This window comes from Bison bison, unplaced genomic scaffold (genome assembly GCF_000754665.1).
Source record: "Bison bison bison isolate TAMUID 2011002044 unplaced genomic scaffold, Bison_UMD1.0 scf7180017864464, whole genome shotgun sequence".
Lineage (NCBI taxonomy): Eukaryota > Metazoa > Chordata > Mammalia > Artiodactyla > Bovidae > Bison > Bison bison.
In genome coordinates this window covers 8,920,717-8,939,473 of record NW_011495025.1, presented here as the reverse complement: position 1 = coordinate 8,939,473, position 18,757 = coordinate 8,920,717, and positions in this window count along the sequence as shown.

The following is an 18,757-nucleotide window of genomic DNA, read 5'->3' as shown; positions in this document are numbered from 1 at the left end:
GCTTATTTAACTTATACACCTATAATATATACTAATTAATTCTATATACTTATATAATTATGTTTAGTAGACTCATATATGTAGGGATAAATATTATAAACATGAAGGGCAGCACTGGACTTAAGAACAATTGCAAAGGGTCAGAAAGATGGCGAGTTTAAACTCTCTTTTAAAACAGAGTTTGAATAGTAGATTATCTACTTACTAATTTGTTTACATGGCCAATTTACCTAATGTATCAGGGCCTCAATATTCTTTTCTGTGAAATGGAGATAATCTCTACCTCAAAAATGTTATCAGGGTTGGAAACAAAATGTACAATAACAAAAGGAGAGATAGCATATTGGGATAATTGTACCAAATTTTCACTAAATGAATACTGACTGGTATATATTATGCATATTACACTAAATATAAGCTCAAAACACTTTTTTTTTTTTTCTATACCTTTGAGAGAAATGGGCATCACATATACTGTTCTTTTGGGGACATTCTGCCTGCTACATTCTACCTGAAAAGAGGGTCTTATGTGACTCGTAGCTTTTGAACCAGAGTAAAAATAAACATGAGCAGGTCTATTTCTGTAACAGGGCCTTTGTGTGTTCTCTGCCCCCCACCTATATTTGCACATGTAGAGATAACTTCACAGTTGGATGCCTACTATGCAGTTTATGTTAATAAATTGCTGTTCCATGACCCTTTTATACTATGGACGAGGGAGAGGCCATAGTTTATTATTTCTGTTTTATGGATTATATCACTGAAACCCTAAACCTTAAATGGCTTCATTTTGACCCCAATATTTTAGTTCATGGAATCTATCCCAAGTAAATAATCAGAGAAAGGGCTAAAGATTTATGTACAGGAATGTTCATCATGATGTTATTTATTATAGCAAAACATAGAGAAAAAATCCCAAATATTCAGCTTTGGGAGATTTATTAAATAAATTATGGTCTATTCATATGATGGAATTTGTTCAAAAATGAAATGGCATTTTTAGAAGACTATTTCGTGACTGAACACTAAGTAAAGAAAGCGTGATTTAAAACTGCTTTTGTAAGTATAATGAAATATTTTTGAAAAAATTTGCTGGTGACCAACTAAAGCAAATATACCCAAATGCTTTGCTTTCATTCCTTTTCAATGCTTGGATTACAGAATTTTTTAAACAATGTTTTCCATTTGGGTAAAGATATTTGCCTGAATTGATAAGCCTAAATTTTTTCATTATCAGAACAAGAAAAAGTACATATAACTTTTTTGTAAAATGAGAAATTTTTTCTGATGATGTTAACATCAACATCATTAACTGATTATTAACTGAATATTACTGCTACGTTTATCTCTATATCTATCTATCTATTCTGGCTCACCAGTATGAATCATCTGAATTAGCTGCCTCCTTCTAAATTTACTATTAATTTTTGCCAAGTCAATGAGATTGATTTCCATGGATTGGGAGGAAAGAAAGAACTGGATTTTCCATGCAGTGGTAAATCATTAGTCACATGAAAACTTCTCAAGACCTATTCCTGGAATGATTGTATTAGTGCAATGTATCCTTCAAGCAAACACTTTATTACTAGCATTTATTAAACAACAGACAACATTTTCAATATATTTGTAGAAACTTTTCCTAACATTTCACTTCTTAACTTGAAGAGTTAATTAAAGTATGACTGGATAATCTTTGCTTTACCTATTTTGCAGTTTAAATTAGGATTTCTCAACATTAGCACTATTGGCATTTTGGCTGGAAAACTCTTTGTTATGGGGAGTTATTCTGTGAATTGCAGGATATTTAGTAACATCTCTGGCCTCTATCTCTCCTCCAGTTGTGAAACATAAAAATGTCACCAAACATTATAAACTGTCTCCTGGGGCAAAATTTCTCCCAGTTGAGAATCACTGTATCAAACAATAGGTATGTGATTGAGACTTATAAATATATTAACTGGAAATTCTCAGTGGTCTCATTTTCTAAATTATCTAAGTTCTTGTGAAAATAACATTTATTTTCATTTTCTGTTATTTTGATTCTAGTTGTATCTAGACAGTCAATCTTGTTTGAAGATGTCTAATTCAAACAAATAACTATTTCAAAATTTAATTGAGTGGAAGGGCTGGTAATTAACCACTTATCTGATTTTAATCACTTTCCTCCCCAGATCACTTTGGATGTAGAAAAATGCTTAGTCTAACACATCACAGAATATCCCAGTTCATGATTTACTGAGTTTTCATGGTGAAATAAGCATAGTTTAGAAGTCAAAAAAAATCTGTGTAACTTTAGGAAGATCACTGCTTTTTTCTTAGATGTATTCTTTTTGTATAAAAAAAATGGAGTTAATATCAACATCCTCCAAAAACACTGCGGTTTAAACCGAAAAATGCAAAGCATCAGCACAATGTTAGATCTCCTATTAAGTCTACTGTTTTGCAGATATAGTACTAACTGTTAGGGCTACAAAGATGAATCAGACCTGTTCATTGATTTCAAGTAACTCATAATCTGATGAACATGACACATGAACATGGTGACCCCCTCACTGTGTCAGGGTAAGCAACTATCCTACCTTGCCTAGGACTGAATGATATCTTGGGTATGAGTCTTTCTGGGTGAAAACAGAGAAAGTCACATGTGATTTGGAACTGTTGATAACCCTAACAATTTTTGCTTCCACTAGATTCCTTGAGAGTACAGAAGAGGAACATATTTGACTTTGTCAGTGGGGTTCTAAGGATTCAGAACAGATACCATATTTGAGGACAGTTTTTGAAAATCAAGGAAGGATTTGAAAGCAGGCTTCTTATCAAAAGAAAAAGTAAATGTTAAGCACCAAGGATTAGAGAGCATATTAAATAACGTGCAAATAGGGCTTCCCTGGTGGATCAGTGGTAGAGTCCGCTTACCAGTGCAGGAGACATGGGTTCGATCCCTGGTTCAGGAAGATCCTACGTGCCATGAGGCAAGTAAGCCTGTGTGCCACAACTACTGAGGCTGTGCTCCAGTGCCCGGCAGCCACAACTACTTAAGCCCAAAGGCTCGAGAGCTTGTGCTATGCAACAAGAAAAGCCACCCCAATGCTATGCTCTTGCACAGCAACTAGAGTGTAGCCCCTGCTCACTGCAACTAGAGAAGAGTTCATGCAGCAACAAAAACCCAGCACAGCCAAATACTGGAGTGGGGTGCCATTTCCTTCTCCAATAAATAAATAAAAGTATGTAAAAAAAAAAAAAACATGCAAATAATTTATTACTGGAACTCAGGATGCTAGTAGCCAAGTTGGCAGAAAGCAAGGTTAAAGGTAGGCTAGGTCTGGCAGGCAAATGAAGTTCTTTTAGGTCATGCCTAGGAGTCTAGGCATTTAGCCTTTGGGCCATAGACAGTGTTAACTAACTTTAACCTGTAAGTAACATCACCGAATGGGTTGAAGGAAGAAATGATCTACTAAAAAAAAAAAAAAGAAATGATCTAATGTTGACATTAAAATATAGAATGGATTGGCACCAGTTAAAAATCTCAGGCCCTGTTAGAAATCTGTTTCCAGAGCTCTTTGATCAGAAAAGCAGGATGAATTTAGGAAAAACATAGAGGTGGAATAAATAGGGCTTAGTGACAAAGTGAAAGAAGGATACACAGGAGAGGAAGCAGTTGAAGATCATGTTTAAGTTCTTGGCAATGGCTAGAAAAGTAGAAGAGTGGAGCCAAAAACAAAATTAGAAATAGAGAAGGAATTGGGGATGGGAGTGTAAGTAAAAACAATCAACTTGTCATTAGCTGCCTTGAACTTGGGTTGCACATGTGATCTTCCTTTTGTCGACCATGTCTGGTTGGTGAGCAGAAGTGTAGGTTGAAGAGCTGAGCTTTAGCCTGGAAGTGACATCTTAAATGTCATCTGCACAAAAGTCAATGCTGAATTCATGGGGCTGTGTAAGGCCACCCAAAGGGATCATGGGAGTTAGAAAAGGAAAAGACTCTGAGCACTGGCCTGCAAGGGAAAGTTTTTCCCATTGATTGTTCCTTTTTCTTAACTCAGTCATGTCCAACTGTGAGACCTAATGGGCAGTAGCCTGCCAGGTCCTTTGTTCATGGCATTATCTAGGCAAGAATACTGGAGTGGGTTGCCATTTCTTTCTCCAGGGGATCTTCTTGTCCCAGGGATTGACTGAACTCGTTGTCTCCTGCATCTCCTGTATTAGCAGGCAGATTCTTTACCACTTGAGCCACCTGGGAAGCACTACTTAGTGTCAGGAGAGGCCAATCTCACAAATAAACATTAAGAATTTGGGGATATCTGGTTTTAAAGGCATTTTCTTTTATACCACTGTGCTCTGACTACTCAAGTTTGTTAAGGGACAACTTTATAGTACTCATATCCACTGATATCTATAAAGAAGAAAGAAAGAAAAAAAAAAGCTAGTGAAGCTGGAATAAAACTGCTAGCAATGTTACCTCACACTTTCTTACAAGATCCCTCAGTTCATTTCTTGTTATTTTGGGGATGGGTGAAAAGAGACAGCACTTGAAATCACCTTTATGCTACTTGGCCAAGAACTCAGCTTCCTAAGTGTAACTGAAATCAGTATAACCCCTTTTCAAGCCAAGAATTAAAGCAGTAAATTCAGCCATCAGTTCTCATTGCCTGTGATGTATAATCTAACAAATTTTCAAACAAGCACTCTGGAAACAATTAAAAGTAAGCAAGTTGCCCTGATCAAAGAGTGCTGATGTTTTGAATTGCATTCTGGTCACCCACAACTAGTCTTCTAGAATGTGCTTTGCCCTATTGAGGCCTGGAGCATAAAAAAAGAAAGTTTTTTTCCCTTCTGCCCAACGTGAGTTTAAGGCTGTGGGTCATTAGGAAGCAAACACATTAGGATTAAAAAAATAATTGTTTGGTTTATAGTCACTTGGGGCTTTGACTTGAATCAGACCTCAGCTGCAGTGTGGTAGAAGTACATGGAATGGTTTAGAAAAACAGTTTGCTGATATGTCACTGTCAGAAGCAAATGTGGTATTATTAACTCCCCAAACAAACATGCAATTTGCACTAATTTCAAAGAGACAAATGCCATCACATGTGCAAAATGTGTTTGGATTTCCATGCAAACCTAGGACATATAAATAAATACGACTCATGTATGCATTCCAGCTCTGCAAATCCTCTCCATTCTGGTTACAGTTTGGGTTACATGGGCAATCTTGATCTCCTGGTTAGGGATCCTCCACCCTGGACAGTGCACAGTCAGGAAATGGGGGACTGGATTCACTCTGGGTCCATCCAAGGAATGTTTAAATGCTGTTCATTACTATAGATAAGATCCTCACTTTGGTTTACATAGATTTTTTGTGAAGGGAATTCTTAATGTGATGCAACAATAAAATATTTTTTGAAAAGAAAGATGAGGCAAGGCCTATTGGCCCACATCCATGTCAGTAAACATACACTCATGCAATTGTAGTGATGGGAGGAAATGTAACTATTTAGTCCAAGTCTTCATTCTGTAAAGGGCAGAACATGGCCAAAAGAATTTGAGATAATTTGTTGATGGTCTCAGAGTTAATTAGTGGCAGATATGGGACTGGATCCTGAGTATTTGAATTCCCATTTACATTCTTTCCACAGTACCATATTGCATCCATAATAAAAAGATGAATTTTTTAAAAAAGAGAAGTCCAAGAAATATTAGCCATGCTAAAAAATAAACTAGACTTGTTATATATAAGCAAATTACAAGCACCTGGGATTATAGAGTTCAAAATGCTATTACTTAAATTTAGTCTTCAAAAGTTCTTAATCCTCAGACTTGAATCCAAGCATTGGAGCTATTGAGTGACCCCTGAAAATGAGATGAATTATGTGGTAGGTTGAATTACTGATCCTAATTATTCATTCTTGTAGAGTGTTATTACAGATCCACATCTTTGCCATGGCCTTGTGATGGGCGGTGCATTCTTTCCTTGCATCCTGACTTTGGGCTTGATATGTTGGGTTGTCCAAAGGTTTGGATGTTAGCAGATGTGATGACAGAGGCTTGACTGTTCGAACACAATTGGGCTTGCCCTCATGTGTTCCTGCCTTTGCCTATGAGAACACACCTAGAGTACCCAATAGTGTAACCCATAATCAGAGTTAAGTGCAGCCAAGATCAACCTAAGTCAGCTGAACCCTAGATGACCACAGATATGTGACTGTGAAGTCACTGCTTATTGCGAATGTCTAAGATTTTGTAGTAATTGTCTAAATAGCATCATTATGATAACTTACATTATTTTCGGTGTGAATCCACTAATGTGACACTCTCTGAGTGGGTTGCCAATTCCTCCTCCAGAGGATCTTCCCAACCTAGGAATTGAACCTATATTTCCTGAGGCTGGCTCTTGCTTTGGCAGACAGATTCTTTACCATGAGCACTAGCTGGGAAGCCTTACTTCCTAAGGTAGATAATCAATGAAGTCTTGGGTTCAAAGACCTAGAATTAAGTAGTAAATGTTGTTCAGTGGAGTGATACCAAGGGCTTCATGTATTCATTTTTCTCTTGTTGCTTTACAACCTTGAAAGACAAACAGTGATGCATTTTTCAGTCATTTTTTTTTTAAGTTCTCTTCACAAGGTGGTTTCTTATGGACTGAATGTGTCCCCCCAGGATCACATTTTGAAACCCTAATCACCAATGTGAGGATATATGGAAGTAGGGACTTTTGGGAGGTGTTAGGTTTAGATGAAGTCGTGAAGTTGGGGTTCCCATGATGGAATTAGTGTCTCTATAAAAGAAGAAGAGAGACCAGAATTCCCTCTCTCTCTGCCATGAGAGAACAATAAATTAGCTGTCTGCAAGCCCGGGAGAAGTTTGTTATAAGGAACTGAATCTGCTGGCAACTTAATCTTGGACTTGCCAGCTTCTTGAACTGTGAGGAATACATGTCTATTGTTTAAGCTACCCAGTCTATGATCTTTTGTCAGTAGCAGTCCCAGGTGACTAATACATAGTTCAGTGATGATCAAGTGTTGAGTAATGATCCTTGAGGATATAACTCCCACTCCTTTACAACTTATCAAAGCGACCTTTCCAGCCACAGAAAGACGTGTTGGATATACATTTTCCTTAATGAGTTAACTTTTCCAGTAATATTTTATATCCCATTATATTGACAACCTGGCAGCAAAAACCCTTAGTCCTCTTATGGATGGTTATCTCAGTGAGTTGAGTGAACCCAGTGATAAGGAATCCAGACTCATGTATAGAAAAGACGGGAGAAGCTGGTGGTGGGTATACCTAGAAAGTATGTCAAGGTGAAACAGGGTCTGGCCCTTGGAGGATAACATGGCTATGATCAAAATAATAGCAATGGACTCCACAAATACGTACCGAGCACCCAGTTCATTCTTTGTTCTGGGCTAAACTCTGGAGATAGGATTATGAGTATATTGACCCCTCCCCTGGGGAACTTTTATTGTGATGGCAATTATGGTGAGAACAACATAAGTAGATGATATTATTAATCTATAGTCAGTGATAAGATGGAGATATATATAGGATTCACCTTTTACTTTCGTGTGTTCACTACTAAAATGCCATTTTAATCATTAAGGCATTCTAGGACATGTCGTGTAAAATTACATGTCCTTTGACCATCTTCTATTTCCCTACCTGCTTTGACTTTTCAGTTAAGAAACTATGTAATATATATATATATATATGTATATTTATTTCTCTTACTTTTTTTTCTTGTTGTCTTTCTCTCCTTTCATAATGTAAGATTTACAAAGATTGGAATTGTTACCTGTTTTGTTTGTTTTATTTTGTTATTATTGTTATTGTTTTTCAATGTTGTATAACTAATATCTAACAGTATCCAGCATATGTAGGTTCTGCATACAACATATTGAATGAATGAATTCTTAAGTTCAGGGTATGTAGAAGAAGGTCATGCTTGCCTTATCTGAGACCTTGAAGTTTCCACAAAGGAAGTAAAGCCTAAACTGAAGCCTAAAGTGTACTTAATGGTGAGCCCTGTGTAGAAAGGCAAGGGATGTAAACAATCAGTGAAGCCTGTGACAGGATGGTGTGCACCAAAAAACAGCTCAGGACCAGTTATCCATGTTGATGTCATGGGGGTGGAGCTATTTTTCACCCAGGGTTTTATTTCTGGATGCTTGATCCTCACCCGGATTTATGACCAGAGCAAGCAGATAAATAAATGACATTTTCCCCAACCAGAGAGCTGATGAAACTCACTCAGATGTGATACCAAAGAAGAAATTTTATGTGATAAGGATGCAAATTGAGGAGTTCAAGGTAAAAATATCCATCATCAGAAAGGTGGTCCTGCTGTGTGGCATGCGTCCTGGCTCTTGGGAAACAGAGAAAGACATTCCTAGATGCAAATCTATGTGCCAAGGTTTCCTTGAGTTTGTGCTTCAGGTCATGATTGGCACTGAAACTAGAACCATAGGTGGGAGGGTTCTATACATCTTCAGAGCTGGGGGGAGATATATCATGGATGGAAATATCCACACTGAATGATTGGTCCAAAGCTAATTATATTTTAATTATGAATGGAGGCTATTTTAGTAATAACTCCACAATCATTTATTGAAAGCATATTCTCTCTGGGGTTATGTAGCCTCATTTGATCCTTTACAGTAATCTCATGTGGCAATAGCATTTTCAAATTGCTTCTTATGAGGAAAATGAAGTTAAAGAGGTTAAGAACTTAACTGATACCCCTCAGCTAGAAAGTAGAAAAGTAAAAAGCATGTATTCATTCAAATTTTTTTTCTCATTTACTAACAAAGAACCTGAACATCTGCTAGCTCTCTGCTAGCCCTAGAAACATATTGTGAAAAAGACTGACAAATATTTACTACTTACCCTCATGGACCTACAACTAAGTGCATTCTAAATTCAAACACAGGCTGCTGGGCACTGAGACTTTGCTTCTAGCTCATATTAAAATCTTGATGTGAAGGGAAAGAAAGGAGAGAGATGGAATGGAAGTACCAGGGAGAAAGGAATGGTTAGCAGCTGCTGTTCTCCGGACAGAAGAGGCATGAAAAAGTCACTCACTGTTTGCCTTGTTCCAACATCTAGTGAGAATTCACTAATTTATCTCGTCCATTCATTCAACAAATATTTATCAAGTCCTTACTTGCTATGACTCTGGCCCGATTGAGATGTTGGGAATGCAGTAGTAAACAGGACACTGGATGAGTCATTCAGTAGTTTCAGAGTCATAGAGAATGTCTCTAAGAGTGACACGGCTTTTTGAGAACATCATTTGAAAGGGGTTAGCAGATGTTATCTTGAGCTAAGGCCTGAACAACAACAACAAAAAATTCCTGGAAAAGTTATTCCAGGCAAAGGAAAGAGAAAATACAAGCTCCAGGCAGAAAGCATGACGTGTTTAATAAGAAAAGTGGGGTCTGGAGTTAAGGGTGTGTTTCAGGGTTAAGGAGGTGGCCAAAGAGTGGGAGTGGTCTTATCACGTCCTACCTTGCTGGTCACAGGGAGGGACCTCTGGTGTTGGGAGATGAGGGAAATTTTCCTCTTTAAATTATTGTGGTTTCCCTCTTAGAAAGCTCACACACTGCAGGAAATATAATAGGCTGTCTCTGACCTTTGGTAGGTTAGTAGAAACATCCCCTATTATGCCCAGGAGGAGAATGTCCCCAGAAGCATTATTTTTCTGCTCTTGAAATATTCTGTATTTGGTCAATACTAGGGAACCCACGAAACTAGCTGAGGCCAAGTGTTCTTTTTTGTGTGTCACATGTGATTTTGCAATCGGAGATTGCATAGCACTTTCTTTGATAAGATCATTAGTGTTTTTTTCTAGTTGTTATTAATTGTTTTTCATCCATTTAAAAATTGTGCCTCAGCAAACTGGCCCCAGGGTATAAGTACAAAAATTGAGCTTTGATTATTATAATAAGTAAAGTATTATTAACGAAAGCAATTACAGTTAATAGCTTCAACTAAGGAAAACAAAATGATAGCCTTTAGTGCTTTCCCACTGGGTAAAACAGATTAAATCACTTTCAGAAAATAAAAATCTTTATTCTTGTTTCCACCAAATGTTATAACTAGACATTGCCTTTGGATATTTCTATCTTCTTTGTTTAGCAGTGGAAAACTAAGGCTTGAGCTACACAGTCATTGCTAATTAGCTGCTCAGATGAAGCTAGATCAAGCATTCAAGATTTTAATCTATGTGTTATTTGTTACATGTTACAGATGAACCAACTGAGTTTCAGAGAGTTTATCTAACTTAACCTTATTTTATAACTTAAAAGCAGCTCAGTGGAAATTCAAAGGCAAATCTTTTTTTTTTTTCACTCAGGATTTTTCTGAGGTCAATCCTTCAGTAATGTTATGTGATGTTAAAACATTTTTTATAGAATCAAAATGAAAATTCTTATATGTTAGGTTTCTTATTTATTCTAACTTCTTACAGAATGTAATGTCAAGGTATTTATTTACCTTTATCATGTTTACCAGTATGATCAGAGAAGACTGAATGTGATTAAAGAGCTCAAATTTTAACTAGGAAAATGAGGCTCAGAGAAGTTTCCAGATTTGCATCTAATCACATAGCTATTAATGGGGGACTTGATATTTGAACTCAGATCTTTCTATCTCCAAACTTCCCTCCTGCTGAGAGAGTTCAAGGTCATTTTTTCCATAAGCCTTCCCCCTACCCCTTTTTTTTTAATCCTTCGCTTTTTACTTAACAACTTACTAATTTTGGAGGGAGAGGCCAGCCAGCTCAGAATATCTGCCATGAATTCTGCTCCCAGCTCTCTTCCAGTGTAATACAATCTGTATTTCCCAAGGCCTCACCAGTCATTGGTTGTTTATGGGTTACTAATTGTACTATAATAACCCACATTTCATTGACTTTCGGCCCTACTTTTCCACATAGTTCCCACACAGTCTTCTTACTTATGTTTGGAAGTCCAGTTTATGAGCTGATGGATGTGTCAGCTAGACCTACATCTCTGCCTTTGCTCATGTGCTCCCAGCTGCCTCATGAGTATTGGCTGCAGTCTCCATGTAATTCCCTAGCATCATCTTTACCAATAATCCTTCATGCCTGAGGTTCCCTGTGGGAGGACTTTATGTGCCAAGGAACTACCCTCTCTCCCTCCAAATTCTACATTATAGAGAGGACTTACACAAGGGGCCAGGTAGGAATTAAGTAATACAATTCTTAACATTTTGATTGAAGTATCTGGTTTTTACCCACAGCTTTAAGAAGTGACCTAGGCTATCAGTTCTGTGTTGAAAATAGCATGAGCTCAGTTAAAGACTCCCTTTTATTACTCATCCCTCGTTAGATGGAGCAGTCTGAACAGAGAGAGCTGAAACCAGCAGACGGCCATGCACATTCTGTTCATCCCCTGGAGAATGAGTTCAAGGTGACCTCATCCCTCCCTGAGTATAGGCAGTTCCAGTCAAAACAGCAAAAACAAAAAAGGATACAAGAGAAAGAATGGCCCAGCTGTCTTCCAGTTAGAAACTGCACATTGTCGCATCATCCTACACACCAACCTAGTAACCTTGGCCTCTCTCCACATCCACCCATCAGATAACTTGCTCCTAATAAAGAAGGCAGTGGGGTGGGTGGTGGTGGAGAGGCAGAACTAGAGAGAGAAAAAGAGACACTCTTTAAGTAGCACTCCCTGGAGAGGATACAATATTCCTTCTTTAGGGAAAATCTGAGGGCATTCCTGTTCTTCCTGTGGCCACATTGCCTCATTTCCTCAGGTCTTACTGGGTAGCTGTCAAACCTTCATCTTAACTGGATGTGGAGAATGATCTGCCCAGGTCTGTGTGGCCCTCTGTCTCCCGTGTCCTGAAGCAGCATTTCCTTGCCTTGCATTGTATTTTTATGAAAGGACCGCTGGAGAATGTTCCATTCTTATAGCTTGGAAGTAGCCCTCACAGCCAGGCAGAGGGCTGAACCCATCTTCAAGGTTTCCTCGTGTGCTGTGATTCATGGGGTCGCAAAGAGTCGGACATGACTGAGCGACTGAACTGAACTGAAGGTAAAAGCAACTTAGTCTCCCCCTTTATTCCAAACCATAGTCCTAGGCCCCTGCTCTCCCTATCATGTTCAGTTCAGTTCAGTGCAGTCACTCAGTCACGTCTGACTCTTTGTGATCCCATGGACTGCAGCACGCCAAGCCTCCTTGTCCATCAACAACTCCCAGAGTTTACTCAAACTCATATCCATTGAGTCGGTAATGCCATCCACCCATCTCATCCTCTGTCTTTCCCTTCTCCAACCTTCAATCTTTCCCAGCATCAGGATCTTTTCACATGAGTCAGCTCTTTGCATCAGGTGGTCAAAGTACTGGAGTTTCAGCTTCAACATCAGTCCTTCCAATGAACACCCAGGACTGATCTCTTTTAGGATGGACTGCTTGGATCTCCTTGCAGTCCAAGGGACTCTCAAGAGTCTTCTCCAACACCACAGTTCAAAAGCATCAATTCTTTGGTGCTCAGCTTTCTTTATTGTTCAACTCTCACATCCATACATGACTACTGGAAAAACCATAGCCTTGACTAGATGGACCTTCGTTGGCAAAGTAATGTCTCTGCTTTTGAATATGCTGCCTAGATTGGTCATAACTTTTCCTCCAAGGAATAAGCGTCTTTTAATTTCATGGCTGCAGTCACCATCTGTAGTGATTTTGGAGCCCCAAAAAATAAAGTCTGACACTGTTTCCACTGTTTCCCCATCTATTTCCCATGAAGTGATGGGACTGGATGCCATGATCTTAGTTTTCTGAATGTTGAGCTTTAAGCCAACTTTTTCACTCTCCTCTTTCACCTTCATCAAGAGCCTTTTTAGTTCCTCTTCACTTTCTGCCATAAGGGTGGTATCATCTGCATATCTGAGGTTATTGATATTTCTCCTGGCAATCTTGATTCTGGCATGTGCTTCATCCAGCCCAGCATTTCTCATGGTGTACTCTGCATATAAGTTAAATAAGCAGGGTGACAATATACTGCCTTGGCATAATCCTTTTCCTATTTGGAACCAGTCTGTTGTTCCATGTCCAGTTCTAACTGTTGCTTCCTGACCTGCATACAGGTTTCTCAAGAGGCAGGTCAGGCAGTCTGGTATCCCCATCTCTTTAAGAATTTTCCAGAGTTTGTGGTGGTCCACACAGTCAAAGGCTTTGGCATAGTCAATAAAGCAGAAGTAGATATTTTTCTGGAATTTTTCTTGCTTTTTTGACCAACAGATGCTGGCACTTTGAACCCTGGTTTCTCTGCCTTTTCTTAAACCAGCTTGAACATCTGGAAGTTCACAGTTCATGTACTGTTGAAGCCTGGCATGGAGAATTTTGAGCATTACTTTGCTAGTGTGTGAGATGAGTGCAGTTGTATAGTAGTGCGAGCATTCTTTGGCATTGCCTATCTTAGGGATTGGAATGAAAATTGACCTTTTCCAGTCCTGTGGCCACTGCTTAGTTTTCTCAGTTTGCTGGCTTATTGAGTGCAGCACTTTCACAGCATCATCTTTTAGGATTTGGAATAGCTCAATTGGAATTCCATCACCTCCACTAACTTTGTTCATAGTGATGCTTCCTAAGGCCCACTTGACTTCGTATTCCCTACCATGTGTTACTGTACAAATCAGCTCATGCAAACAAAGTCCTCCCAGAACTTCTCCTTGCTTGAGACCTGTTCTCACCTCAGCCCATCAGTTGGCAGAGATCACGTGGAAGCCAGCTGTGGGTTGTGATCTGTCTTCTCCCTCCTCACTAGGTGCTCTGCCCTTTCTTCTGAGCCCCAAGTCCTCTTCTCTCTCCATATGAAATCAGAAACTCTTCATTTCCCTTCAGTTCTTTTGTTCTCTGCCATGTCATTCATCATGGCCTTTTTTTTTAACTTGGAAAAACACCAACATATAGAAATGCAAAACCAAAACAGTCCTTCAATCAGAATAAAGCTGTTTTCCCCAAGGTGATCTTTCATACTTTATTCCTTACCTCAAAACCTGTCTAACAACCCCATTTTTATCGATTCTCATATTTTCTTTGTTTGCTTACTGGTCAGTTATTACCAAAGCACTTGCTATCTGTAGTTCCTGCAACAAGCACTCAAAATACAAATAGATATAGCCAACATCCTGCCTACAAGGCATTGACATGTAACTGCAGAGACAGGTTGGCCAGCAAATATTTGAAATAAAGTGGGATTCATGACATCACTGGGGTATGAACCAAGTAAAGAAGCAGCAAAACTGGTTGGTAAGACCATGCTTTCTGAGTTCAAATTCCAGCTCCATTTTGTATATGTGGTATGATTGTGGACAGATCATTTATTCTCCTGTGCATCACTCTCCTCACCTGTAAAGCAAGCAAGCAAGTGAAAGTCACTCAGTTGTGTCCAACTCTTTGCGACCCCATGGACTATATGGTCCATGGAATTCTCCAGGACAGAATACTGGAGTGTGTAGCCTTTCTCTTTTCCAGGGGACCTTCCCAACCCAGGGATCAAACCCAGGTCTCCCACATTGCAGGCGGATTCTTTACCAGCTGAGCCACAAGGGAAGCCCCCCTCCACTGTAAAGTGGAGATAATATTCGTAGTTACTCCATGCGGTTATTGTGAGGTTTCACTGAGTTAATTTATAAAAATCTCTTTTACAATTGTTCCTGGTACAGAGCAAGTGCAAAGAGCACTTGATTTTATTAAATGATGAGTGGGAGAATCGGTCATAAAGTGGGGTGAATTGGGACTGCCCAGGGAAGTCCTTCCATAAAAAAGAACATTTGAGCTGTATTTTGAGAGAAGAGTGGAATTTTGTCAAGTGCGTAAGGGTAGAGATGCTGGTTAGAGGAAAACATGTGCCAAAGGCTGAAATGTGATGAAGGCTCCTTGGAGCTCTGTGCAGAGTGGAGTGGGGCTGGGGTATGGGGACATGGAAAGCAACGATGGCAGGAAAGCAATGTAGGAAGTGGGCTGGAGCCAGACTGTGGAGGTTCCACAGGTGTGGTAGAAAGATGCTTGCATCTCACCCTAGAGAAAGAAGGGAGTTTTGAGGGAGTGTTTACTTTGTCAAGCTACAATTCTGGTAGCAGGCTATGGTTTTTCTCTTTAAAAAGCATGGAGTGGTGAGGAGGAACACATACTTTTCCTTCCAAGGATTCATTTCCCTTGAGATGTGTCCATTTTCTGATTTGAGGATTGGCTTGTGAAAGCCAGAAAATTCTTGCCAATCACCAGGGGTTACATAAATGAACTAATTTTCTGGATCTACTCAAGTTTCAGATTGTTTTTCCTCTCCTCCCTCCAAAAATTCTGAAGGTTTCTCATCGAACTCTTTGCCTTGGTCATGTTATTTCTTGAACTTCCTTTCTGGCAGGCATCCAAACCTCATGGTAACCAATGTTTAGAAGTTATCCCTTCTGCAAAGTGACTCACAGATGAAAGTGCCTTTTCTCCGGTGGAAGTATTATTAGACTAACATTTGATCCAGGACTTGAACTATTGAAGATTACTGGAACTCTGTGGAAAACTTAGTGTACTTAAGCCTTCTCCATCTTACACAAAACGGAGGTGCCCTTGTGCCTGTGATGAGAACTTTCTTGCTTCCCAGGTCTCTGTTATTGGATCTTGTTCTTGTTTTTCCTCACTGTGTAGAGACCGACCACAAATTTGTTGAGCATGACTCATCACACACAATGCACCTCTCTGCTGTAATGCACCAGTGCTTCTAGAACAGCCATGTCTTAGCGATATCAAACGCCATTACACAGTCAATAAAGTGCCGGAAAACACAGCAGGATGACCTCATTGTTCACAAGCAGATGGGCCCCTGTGTTAGATTGCCGTGTAAATCCTACACATGGCCCAGGTTAGAGTGCTTTTGTGCCCTCCTGCACATGTACACATGTGTTTGGCAGCAGAATGTGGATATGGATGTTGTATTCTTAATAAGGGAACTTTCTTTTTTTTCATTTCTTTAAGGATTGTAGAGTCCATTTCTTTAAGGATTTGTAGTTCTCTTCCTATTTTGAACTAGTCACACTTATTTTCTTTGAAACTTTCCCCCTCCCATCCAATTCTACTAAAAAGTAACAATATGCAATAATTTCTTTTTTTAGTAGGTGTTTGAGAATGCGACTTATAATGTACGCACAAAAGAGTGAGAAAAATCTTAAGTGTCACCAGTTACTATATTTACAGATATGATACTGTGATTGTCTAAAAAGAGCCACAATTTGCCTAGTACTTATCACATGAATGAATATACAGATTCTCAAGAAAGATTGGATGAGTAACGGAATTAATGATTTCCTAGACTCTCTGCTTTAAAGGCTATTTACATATGAGACAGCTAAATAGCCTGCCCAGTTGTGGATCTGTAATGTTCCTATCAAAAGGTCATCTACTTTATCTTGCATACCTGTAAGAGCTTTGGTTCATTAACTCCCCAGATACAACCAGGATTTGGATACATCTGATTGTTGTAAAGTTCTTGCTTATATTACAGTTCAAACCCCTGCTGTTTACAACTATTGATCTATACTTTATGCCTGTACTTTTGATAAATGCTTAGCTTAACAATTCAAGTCAGTTACAAAAATCACTTCCTTGTCAGTGAAACAACCAAAGTGATCTGTGATGTATAGACCCAGTATCCTCTGGTGTGCACCTAGTCTCATTTTTAAAAATTAGTGATTACTTCTTATCTATTAACTATTCAGCACTTACTTAGAGTATGAAATGTCTTTTTCTTGTTCTCAAGTTTTTCTTCTGGATATTACATATCCAGATCTCCCTTGATATCTTCAGTGTGGATTGATACCAAGACACCCCACAGATATCAAAATCCACAGATGAATAAGTCCTTTATGTTAAATGACATAGGATTTGTATACTTTGGCTATGTTAAAGCCTTTTATCACAACAAATTTTGGAAGATTCTTATAGCGATAGTAGTATCAGACCACCTTACCTGTTTCCTGAGAAACATGTAGGCAGGTCAAGAAGCAACAGTTAGAATCAGACATGGAACAACTGATTAGTTCAAAATTGAGAAAGAGTATGACAAGGCTGTACATTGTCATCCTGCTTATTTAACTTACATGCAGAGTGCATTATATAACATGCCAGGTTGGATGAATCACAGGCTGGAATCAAGATTGCCAGGAGAAATATCAACAACCTTAGATATGTAGATGATACCACTCTAATGGCAGAAATCAAAGAAAAACTAAAGAGCTTCTTGATGAGGATGAAATAGGAGAGTGGAAAAGCTGTCTTGAAACTCAACATTAAAAAAAACTAAGATCACAGCATCCAGTCATGTTACTTTATGGCAAATAGGGGAAAATTAAAACAGTGACAGATTTTATTTTCTTGGGCTTCAAAATCACTGCAGATGGTGACTGCAGCCACGAAATTAAGACTCTTGCTCTTTGGAAAGAAAGCTATGACAAACCTAGGCAGCATATTAAAAATCAGAGACATCATTTTGCAAACAAAGGTCTGTAGAGTAAAAGCTATGGTTTTTCCAGTAGTCATGTACTGATGTGAGAGTTGGACCATAAAGAAGGCTGTGAGCTAAAGTGTTGATACTTTCTAATTGTGGTGCTGGAGATGACTCTTGAGAGTCCTTGGACAGCAAAGAGATCAAACTAGTCAATCCTACAAGAAATCAACCCTAAATATCCATTGGAAGGACTGATGTTGAAGCTGAAGCTCCAATAGTTTGGCCACCTGATGATGCAAAGAGCCGACTCATTGGAAAAAACCCTGATGCTAGGAAAAATTGAAGGCAAAAGGAGAAGAGGGTTGTAAAGGATGAGATGGTCAGATAGCATGACCAACTCAATGGACATGAATTTGAGCTAATTTCAGGAGGTGAGGACAGAAGATCCAAGTAGGCTACAGTCCATGGGGTTGCCAAGAGTTGGATGTGACTTAGCAACTGAACAATAAAATTTGCATATAATCTATGCACATCAATTATCTCTAGACTCATTACAATACCTAATATAAAGTAAATGCTATAAATAGTTGCCAGCTCACTGTAAATTCAAATTTTGCTTTTTGGAACTTTCTGGAAATTGTTTGGAATTTTTTTTTTAAACTTTACATAATTGTATTAGTTTTGCCAAATATCAAAATGAATCCGCCACAGGTATACATGTGTTCCCCATCCTGAACCCTCCTCCCTCCTCCCTCCCCATACCATCCCTCTGGGTCATCCCAGTGCACTAGCCCCAAGCATCCAGTATCGTGCATCGAACCTGGACTGGCAACTCGTTTCTTACATGATATTTTACATGTTTCAATGTCATTCTCCCAAATCTTCCCACCCTCTCCCTCTCCCACAGAGTCCATAAGACTGTTCTATACATCAGTGTCTCTTTTGCTGTCTCGTACACAGGGTTATTGTTACCATCTTTCTAAATTCCATGTACATGCGTTAGTATACTGTATTGATGTTTTTCCTTCTGGCTTACTTCACTCTGTATAATAGGCTCCAGTTTCATCCACCTCATTAGAACTGATTCAAATGTATTCTTTTTAATGGCTGAGTAATACTCCATTGTGTTTATGTACCACTGCTTTCTTATCCATTTATCTGCTGATGGACATCTAGGTTGCTTCCATGTCCTGGCTATTATCAACAGTGCTGCGATGAACATTGGGGTACACGTGTCTCTTTCCCTTCTGGTTTCCTCAGTGTGTATGCCCAGCAGTGGGATTGCTGGATC